Source organism: Chiloscyllium plagiosum, unplaced genomic scaffold, assembly GCF_037043375.1.
Source record: "Chiloscyllium plagiosum isolate Xiang-an unplaced genomic scaffold, Cpla_swu_hap1 HiC_scaffold_18, whole genome shotgun sequence".
NCBI classification, from domain to species: domain Eukaryota; kingdom Metazoa; phylum Chordata; class Chondrichthyes; order Orectolobiformes; family Hemiscylliidae; genus Chiloscyllium; species Chiloscyllium plagiosum.
The window spans coordinates 91,925,637-91,936,240 of record NW_028270156.1 but is presented as its reverse complement, the minus strand read 5'-3'; the positions used below and the strand labels follow the sequence as shown (position 1 = coordinate 91,936,240).

Below are 10,604 nucleotides of genomic sequence, written 5' to 3'. Positions count from 1 at the left end.
TAGATCTGCGATGAGGTGGGTGATGTGGAGATTTCGAACCTGATGATTTCTATGTCGAAGCCTTAAGTTTGTTAGTGTCTGAGTCGGAAGGTGAAGTGTTCTTCCTTCAGTTTATGTGTGGCCTTAATTTGACAGAGGAAATGTTCCAGATTAGATCCGTCGTTGGGAGAGTGGGAGGAGAATTTGAAATGGCTGGCAACCTGGAGTTCGACTTGATTTGGAGCCACGGATGCTTCTGAAACTGTCCCCGAGTTGTTCTTGATCTTTCAGGGTGCAAGACCTGCTGCCGCACCTCACCTGGCAGTGTCCTCTCCTGACCGAGGCCAACCAAATTTCAGTTTTCATAGGTACGGGGAAACAGGAAACCCAGTGTTGACAAGTACTGTTACAGTCTGCAAACACTGCTACTGTCCAGGAAACCGCCGAAAACGAACCTGACCAAGGGTTTGTGCTTGGGATAAAAGCAAACCAAAGCTTGTCAGCTCTCCCATCCATTATAGTCTGTAATGTCAGCTCCATGGACAACAATTAGACTGCATTCCACTGCGGCAGGCTTCTCAGCGTGAGTGTAGGGACTGCTGCCACTTTGTTTTCATGGATACATAGCTTAGCGACAGAGTTCCAGACACGTGCATACAGCATAATCGTCGTGCATTGTTCCCGCTGACAGTAAGGCAACACAGCGCAGGAAGGCTCCAGGTGGGAGTCTGTGTGTCCACATCAGCACGAAATAGTGCAAAGATTCTGTCCTCGTCTCCAGTTACTGCTCATCACTGGTGCTGTTGGTGATTTTTGGATGCAGACCATTTTATTTGCCATGGGAATTCACTGTTGTCCTTATAGTCGGTGTGTACCTCTATATTCCTTGCAGTGCTAAAGGCTCAGGACGAATTCTATGAACTGTATAAGTGCATAGCTGTTGGAATATTTGCTGTTGCTGAGGTTTTAACCATGTGAATCTCAAGTCTGTGTTCCCGAAATTCTTTCAGCATATGGACTTTGCGTTGAGAAGAGGATGCAAGCTGGAAAGTATTTGGGCAAACATCCTCAATGCAAACAGACAGATCCTGCCTGCACTTTGGCTCCTCAGACAACATCACTGCAATGCTAATTCTACCATTCTACTGTCTGATATGTCAACCCGATTCTGAAGCAGGTGAAATCCTGGCCAGCAGGAGCCATTTCTGCTCGTCAAGAATGCTTTGAGCACACTGATGATTCCATCACCTTAGAGGAGTACGCGATATCAATGATTTACTGCATTAGTAAGTGCATTGAGAACGTTACTGTGTCTAAGACAATCACCTCTTTCCTCAACCAGAAAGCGAGGATGACCACAAAAGTGTGTGCACTGCTGAGAACCCGTGATTCCACCTTGAGAGCACGTAACAACTTGGCATTGACAACAGCGAGAACCAATCTTGACCGGGCCATCAAAGAGGCAAAGAGTGCACACGTGCAGAGAATATGCAGTCTCTTTCAGGACAGTGAGATGCGGAGCCATCACCAAACACAGCATAGCATCGCCTTCTGGTGTTAGTGATGCCTCCCTCCCGGATGAGTTGAACAAATCTCTGCATGATTTGGACCATGAAACTATGTTGCAGCGAGGAATGACCAGGCGCTGTCTCTTACCACGACTGACATGAGGAAAACTCAATGTAGAGTTAACCCATGAAAGGCTACTGGACGGCATAACATCCCTGGAAGAATGCTCAGAGGATGCTCTGACGGATGTTTTCACGGACACCTTTAAGATCTCCCTGAGTTGTGCCATCGTTCCAACGTGCTTCAAGTCACTATCATTGTCCCTGTGCCGAAGACGTCTTCAGTGTCCTGCCTCAACGACTGCCGCCCCGTTGTGTTAACACTCATCATCATGAATTGTTTCGAGAGGCTCTTGATGAGACGTATCAAGACTCTGCTGCACTACTCTCCTCCCTTACTGGAAACTCTGTAGTTTGTGTATCGTCCCAATCGCTGAACACATGATACCATCTCTGCAACCCTCCATCTGGCACTCACCCACCTAGAAAGAAGGACATCTACGTCAGATTGCTGTTCATGGAATTCAGTTCCACACTTAACAGTGTCATTCCTCAGCACCTGAATGGAAAGACGTGTCTGCTGGGCCTGAGTGTCTCCTTCTTTGACTGGATCCTATACTTACTGACTGGGAGACCAGTGTCAGTCCGGATAGGGAACAGCATCTCCAACAGCATCACACTGAGCACGGAACGCCCAAAGCTGTTGCTCGGTCCACTACCTTTCATTCTGCTTTCACGTGGCTGTGCACGATGTCCAGCACATATTATATAAGTAATTCGCTGTTAACATGACGATAGTGGATCTCATCAACAGGACCGATGAGTCAGCATACAGAGAGGAGGTGCAGCAGTGAAAGTACTGCTGCCGAGACAACATCCTGTCTCTAAAAGTGCATTAAACGAAAGAGATGGCTGTTGACTTAAAGAAGGCACAGAGCCATCACACTTTGCTTAACATCGATGTTTCCCCCATGAAGATGGAGAAAAGCAACACGTTTCCTTGCGTCCATCTGGTGGGTAGTCTCACCTCATCCCCCAACACAAGCTACATATCTAAGAAAGCAAAGCTGCGTCTCTAGTTCCTGAGTAGGTTGAGGAACGCCGATCTCCCACATGCTGCCCTCACCACGTAGTACAGAGGGTAAATTGAGAATGTCCTGAGCAGCTGCATCAATGCCTGCTTTCGGAATTGCACCAGGTCAGGTCGTAAGAACCGACAGGTGATAGTGATGATAGCTGAGAATGTCAGCGGTGCCTTTTTCGCTGCATCAAAAAATATGCAACCCGAACTGCATCCGCAAAGCTAACAGCATTTTGGACGACCCTGCACATCTTTGATTCAAATTCTTTGCACTCCTACAATCTGGCAGAAAATAGAGGAAAATTCAGTCTCTTACCGCTAGACTGTACAATTGCTGCTTCCCCCAAGCCTTCAAGATTCTCAACACTGTATGATCACACTCTCTTCCATTTTCAGTTTCTGGACGAGTTTTTTGAATGGCAGATAAAACAATATTTTTTTAATGATCATTCATTGTTAAATTGTGATTTGTCCACCATTATCTCGATTGTCTTTTCTTGTCAGGAATTACTGCACAGTCTCACAGGTATGGCACTTTTTATGCACTTCATGCCGCTCTGTGTATGACTGTACTGTCGTGTAGACTGTGTTCAAATGGTACACTGGTCCTGGAGGAACGCTGTTGTTGTCCCAGATATATATGGTAGAAGTCACAAATAAAGCTACTCTACGCTCGCTCTACATTGCTCTACTCTCACTTATCTCAGTCTAAGGCCTAAAATAATCATGAGAGTTTTACCTGGATTTCCGTGAACATGATTTACCGCATCCACTGCTCCTGGTGTGGTCTCCTCTACATCAGAGAGACCTACCGCAAAATTGCGGACCGGTTCAGGGAATATCTATGGTCTCCTTAGCTTTTCCCAGTCTATACTTAATGGCAAGGTTCTGGGAAGTGTTGCTGAACACAGAGACTTTGGAATGCAGGTTCATAATTCATTGAAAGTAGATTCGCATATCGATAGGATGGTGAAGAAGCTCCTTGGTCTTCTTTTCTTTATTGGTCAGAGCATTGAGTACAGAAGAGGGGAGATTATGTTGCGAGTATACAGGACAATGGCAAGACCACGTTTGGAATATTGTGTGCAATTCTGGTCTCCCTCTTCTCAGAATGATGTTGTGAAACTTGAACAGGTTCCCATAAGATCGACAGAGGTGTTCCCAGGGTTGGAGGATTTGGGGAGAGGCTGAATAGGTTGAGGTTGTTTTCCCTGAAGCATCGAAGGCTGAGGGGAACCTTTATAAGTGTTTATGAAATCATGACGGACAGGAATAGGATAAATACAACAGATCTTTTCCCTCGGATGGTGGAGTCCAGATCGAGAGGGCTTTCATGTTTATGGTTAGACATGAAAGCTGTACAAGGAACCTAAGGAATAACATTTGCACGCAGAGGGAGCATGTGCATGATATGAGCTGCCATTGGAAGAGATGGAGTCTGTTAGTCACCTGGAGGATACTATGAATAAGAAGGGTTTAGCGGGATATTAGCTGAGTGCTGGCAAATGGGAATAGAGTAGGTGAGGATATCTCGTCTGCATGACGATGTAACTGTGGGTTCCTTGCTCTACATTTGTATGACTCTGTGACTGTATTAGTCTGGAATAATCACAAATTGTGGGTCTGAAATATTATCTCAAATTGTCTTTCAACAGATCGTAGAAAGTGAGGCATTCATCGCCGACAGTTACATGTTTTGTATTGCTTCTTACTTTGCTTCATTCCGGCCCACGCATTGGAATTTCGCAACAACTCATCACGTGTGTCGACCCTCATTCATGTTGTTGGCTTTCTTTTGTTTCGACATCTCGTTTGTTCTTTCAAATGCCTGGGCCATTTTGAAATTACTTCAGAATCTTTACGTTCGAAAATCGATTTTAAACTAAACGCCTCGCTCAAGCTTTTTGATATGCGAAATCCCAAGTAGAAAGCAGTGGATTTCAATGGACACAACGCTGTGAGCAAGATTTGAACCTGCGTGGGGAATCCCCCGTAGGATTTCGAATCCAACGCCTTAACCACTCGGCCATCAACAGCCGCTTTGCTATTTTGTGCTTTCATCATAAAACACCGGAATCCATGAAATAGCTCAGATGTTGAAAGAACAATTTATCAAGACACAAAGATTTCGCCAAAACCTTTGCAGTGACCCAGGTGAAGGTTACATTCGTCGGTTGACCAGCTTTCACCGCAGCCTGGATTCTGACACAGATGAACTTGTGAGAATGTTTCTTCGTGGAGTTATAGAGTCAAGCACTTTGCACCACAAAGGATTTATTTGCCTCATTGCACATGATCGATTTTGACTCACTTGTCCAACACCTGGTGTCGAAGTGGATATGCTAATAAGTTTTAATATTCAGGCAATTTGGTACCAGAAACATTCATGCTAAATACCTGAACACTGGCTTACATTCGAAAAAAAATCGTAATTAGAACGAATTCGGAAACGATTGACAGTAATGGTTCCAAGAATGAAACTCTTAAGTTCTGACATCAGGTACAGAACTTGTGAGCGCAAGAGGGGAAGATTGACCAAAGATTTGGAACTGGAAACCGTTTTGACTGAATCATTTGCATTCTTTTTGCGTGGAAACTGATCTTTTGTTCTAACTTGACCATGCTGGACAGATATCCTAAATTAATCTCGTCCCATTTTCCAACATTTACCCACATCCCTCTAACGGTTGTTACTCATATTCCCATCCAGATGCTATTAAATTTTGCAGCTGAACCCGTCTCTACCACTTTCTCTGCCAACTCATTCTAGACACGCCTGAAAAAGTTGCCCATTTGGTCTCTTTTAAATCTTTTCCCTCTCATTTTAAACCTAATCTTTCTAATTTTGCACTCCCTCGCCAGCAGGAAAGCAGCTCTTCTGGTCACTCTATCTATGCCCGTCATGATTTAATACAGAGCAACGAATTGACTTTATCATACTTGTCAGGTGGGAAAGGTCTGTAGATTTTTCTTCCAAGGTAACAATTTGAAAACTGATTGATGTAGAAAGTCCGACGTACAGAATTGTAGAAATGCATCTTGGTGTCGTTTTAATAAGTCATTGAAGTATAGCAGCAGTTACAGAAATCTGTTGTGAAAGCTGCAGAATGACAACCTTTCCACCTGAAGGACTTTAGGGCACGAGAAACGAGTCTTATTTCCAATGTACGAGAGCTCGGTTATACCGCACTTGAGTACAGTATGAGGAATTATAATCCTCAATTTAGGAAAGTTACTATTGCCGTATGAGGAATGCCACGAATGTTAATTAGCCTTGGCAGCATAGATTGGCGTTTATCCTGTGAATTGAAATTGGGCAAATCCTGCCTGAATATTTTTTACCATTTCAAAACATGAGAGGTGATCTCATTGAAAGCTGCAAAATATTTGAAGAGATAAACAGGATGGTACAGTTAAATTGCGTGTCGTCACTGATGAATCCAGAAGAGGCTGGGCACAAGTTTAAATTTAAGCATTGTGATTTATGCCCACCGTGAGGATTATTACATTTTAGTCTTAGTCTTGAGAGGTTTCGCTATTCTTCACTACTGTGAGCCGTGGATATTTTGTATTTGAATGCCTTTTAGTTGTGTTTCTTTGTTTTCGAATTAAGAAAGGCCTTAAGCTTTATGTGGTTATGCCTGTACAAGGCTTACAAGTGTTCAAGGGTCTGTGATCAAGAAAAGTAGTGGAGTAGGCTTTCCAGTATAAATCGTCTGGACTTTTGCAATTACCCTTCATACACTCCAGAGTGAACCTTCTCCGTTGATAATAATATCTGTCGTACTAGGGTCTTCCATAGGTCCCAAAAACACATTTTTGCGATAAAAATAATTGAAATACTTTTTTTTTCCAATTTTGTCAGTATATATGAAGACCACGTTCAGATAACATTGACTGCATCTCAAAAATCATCACAGAATATTGCGAAACAAAGCAATCTCCGCCCTTTCATAACGCAATTATACTTTGGAGCACCTGAAGTCAGATGGAGATAAAGACCCGATTGGATTGAAGACAAAGTTCATAGAATCGCAAAATTGTTAAGGCGGTAAAAGATGCCATTTGCCATATCATAGACCATAAGGCATAGGAGCAGAAATTATACAATTAAGCCAATGGGTCTGGTCCACCATTCAATCATGGCTGATCAATTTCAAACTTTGTCTCCCACATTTTCCTTTCATCCTTGATTCCCTTGATACACATTAACGTATCTATCGCAGTCTTAAATATACTCAACGAACTGGACTCTGTTTGGCAATGAATCACCTTCATACACCACTCGCTGACTGAAGAAGTTTCTCCTTCTCCCCGCCCTAAAAGGTCTTCCCTTCGTCCCAAGGCTGTGCACTCGATTACGATCTCTCCCAAAATGAAAACATCTTTCCAACATCTACTCTGCCTTGGCCATTCAGTATTTATTGCGTTTGAATGAGATCCTCCCTCATCCTTCCAACCTTCATCGTGTATAGACCCAGAGTCCTCAAACTTTCCTCAAATGTGAAGTATTTCCTTCCGTGGACCATTCCTGAGGACCGATTCAGAAACGTGCCTGTTTGCAATTGTTAACTCAGATTCATTGCCTCATGAATGTCTCCTGATTTTTCGTCCTAACTTGTCACACTACTACTATCAATACGATCACCCAATGCCCACTTGAATGCCTCATTATTTTTATTTTACGACATTTGCATCTAGTGGATCCCATTCCCTAACTTCTCATTGTTGAATTTAAAACATTCATTCAGTGGATCCTTATGTGGCTGGCTATGTTAGCATTTGTTGTCTTTCTCTAATTGTTCAGAAAGTATTGAGTTTCAACGAGAATTGTGTGGATCTGAACTTACATTCCCACTATAATGGACAATGGCGAATCAAATGGTAAAGATATGGCAGGTACCTCCGCTCACCAGTATGACAGCCGAACGGAAGAACCATTGCCAGTATTGAAAATAAGCGTTACTTCAAAAGATTGCCTGAAATTTATGGACAGATGCCCGTAGAGTGAAGCAGACATTGAAAGGATGTAGTTTTATACTTTTTAAACCGAAGTACAGACTTGTAAGAAGGTTTTATTCTGAATAAACTGGGTTGAGCATCTAGAAAAGTAAGCCTTTCTACATTCTAGTTCAGTTCATTCTTTTATTCTATTCAACACAAAGAACAAAATGTCAAGCAGGCCTGTTGTCATAAATCGGACGTTGTGAGTGCAAAATGCTTCATTGAAACATTGCTCTGTTTTCTTTTTCCCTGTGCATGAACTTCTATTGCTAGATGATGTAAGATTCGCCCACAATCCAAACATATGCAGTTTAGCAGAACTGACCATGCAAAATTCCCCACAGTGTTCAAGCATGCTTTGGTGAGGTGCATTTGTCAGGTGTAAATATAGGATAATGGAGAAAGGGGAATGCTAATGATTGGGTTACTCTTGCAGTGTTGGTGTGGACTTGTTGGGCCGAAGGACCTGTTTCCGCACCTTAGTGATTCCATTTTTAAAAAAGGTGCTAATTCTGGCTCACATGCATCTGTACATATTCATCATGCTACTAATTTCCCCCACCCACCCCACCAAAATGGCAGTCCACTAGCGCGATGTACTGCGTGCATATAAGTAGCAAAATGCTGAACTTTAAGGAAGATATATACTATAAAACGAAACGTGGTTTCAAGAATGCGGGGGGAGAGATATTATGAAACTTAACCAGAGTCGCCCAACTGAAATGATGTTCCTGCAATCAAAAAGATCGGTTTCAACAGATTGAAGGACTGAAATTCGGAAATTACTTCAGTTCAACAAAGATTGCGCATGAGATCGTTTCGCATGTGCATGGTGTAGTTCATGAACGGTGATTGTCTTTTTTATATCAGTGAATGGGGAAGATGCAGCCTTTCCAATCCTTGATTACCAATTTCTGAGGTGCAGTCAAAATGTTTGCACTTTGCACCACGTGCATAAGATTGAATGGATTGGAAGTGCACCTTGATTATTTGTGACAAATGTTTGATTCTAAAGTGAAGATAATTTTTTTCTTTTCAGAAACAAATCTCATGCAACCGAGAAAAAGAGCTTCGAAGGTTCAACACCAGAATAGGAGTTGAACGTGAGTCCAGTGGGAAAGGCGCTAAGGGATGAACACTGGACCGACAGGGCACGACAATTGCAGGCGTCTGTCAAAGTCAGATAAAGCATATTGCTTGAACAACTTTGCAATGTCCTTCAACTGTAAGGAACTGAACTAACGTTTGATTTCATTGCTACCTACCCAATTACAGCCTGGGAATCATCTATAATGGCTTCCCCTGATCCGCACAATTAACTGTCATGACTCAACAGGATCGAAATACGGCCTCACGATTCATCATTTACTTTCGTCTCTTCAGCATCAGTATCCGAAAACAAAGCACTCGTTTTCTTCTGAAGCTGTTAACTCTCAGCTACACTCCCTGTCCAAGTCAGTCGCCTCCAGCATATTTGTATACAGAGATCGAAACTTTAAATTTCGGAGCAGGAGTTGACACTTCAACATTAATCTGTCATTCTATATAACCTTGGTTAAATATCTACCTGCTTACCATGTTCCTGTTTTCTCTACACGCCCTCTGAATCTTTTGATATCAAATAAAATAAATGTATTTTCCCATATATTCGGAGATTTGGCCTCCACAACGTGTTGTGGTATCGAATTACGGAGGTGTCCTCTCTGAATCAAGAAGTGTTTCTTCATGTCAATCCTAGTTGTTCCACACACTATACTAAGTCTGGAAGTCCTCGTTCTATACTCTGCAATCAGGCTAAACATCCAGCTACTCTCTCTATTCCTGCGAGAATTTTATTTATTTCAATAAGGATCCGTTCCATTTTTCTAATGTTTAGTGGAAATATACCCAGCCGAAACAATCTCTTCTTAAATGACAAGACTGCCATTTCCAGTGTCAGCTTGGTGTTGGCGCTGGACGACCTCTCCACCTCTTCCTTTTTGAAATCATTTTGCATAAATTCATGCGAATTCACACTGTACTGCATCAGCTTGCTTGCACATGCAATTTTTCTAGAGTGTCCTTCTACTTCGTTCTATCTTCTTCACAACTCACAACCGCAATTAGTTTTATTTTGCAGCAATATGCGGTTAATCAACGCTTCAGCTAGAAAGAAGACAAGTTGATTCCATTCTATTTCTTTTTCCAAGCCAATTCATATCTGTAAAAGAATATTCCACCAAGGTTCAAGTCTTGCAGTTTTCCCAAGTAACTTCGCCATGTGAGACCGGATCAAAAGCATTCTGAGAATCTTTGTCATCACCAGACAATCATCTGCGATGAAGTTTCCTGCTCCTCAAAACAGGGAAGGAATGGCGTGAGTTGAATGTGAAGGAACTTGACAGAATGCCGATATGAAACTGGGCGGAAGACAACGCATCACATTGAACTTGGAGCATGGGTGATAATTTGTCAGTGTATACTTGGAAGAAGGTAAGAACACACAAACTTTAAGAGACAGAAAAAAGTGCCAACGTTTTCAAAATGAAGAGTTCACAGGCTGCCATGTCAGAACTACTTGACAATGACAAATATGTTCCTGATCATTATTTTTAATGTTGGTCAGCATGGGATAATCAGTTTGATTCAAATCAACGCCTGTACAATTTGGCACAATAAATGATTTTCCTGTGTGTAAATGTATGGAAATCTGTATAATCACATATAAATAATATGTCACGATAAACTTATCGCTTCAGAACGATGTTACAAAATGCTATCGTTGACTTTCTCAATATGAATAGTGCTCCCGATTTTTTCAGGGACTACCTTTCCAGAATAGGTGATCTATGAACTACACTGCTCAGTGGGATTGAACACATCTTAATATATATCTTTGGCCCTGTTTTATCTTTGAATCTCCTACGGTGTCATCTTTCATCACTTCAATATTCTCTTCGACCAATGCCACCAATAATCCTCGTTTCCTTGCT

At 42.2% G+C, this 10,604-nt stretch overlaps 1 non-coding gene across 1 annotated transcript; it reads right to left on the bottom strand.

Annotated features, from left to right (window-relative positions):
- Nucleotides 1–4,581: 4,581 nt before the first annotated feature.
- Nucleotides 4,582–4,665, bottom strand: trnas-cga (transfer RNA serine (anticodon CGA)). The gene has a single exon. It is a non-coding gene; the product is annotated as a tRNA-Ser (tRNA).
- Nucleotides 4,666–10,604: the final 5,939 nt, after the last annotated feature.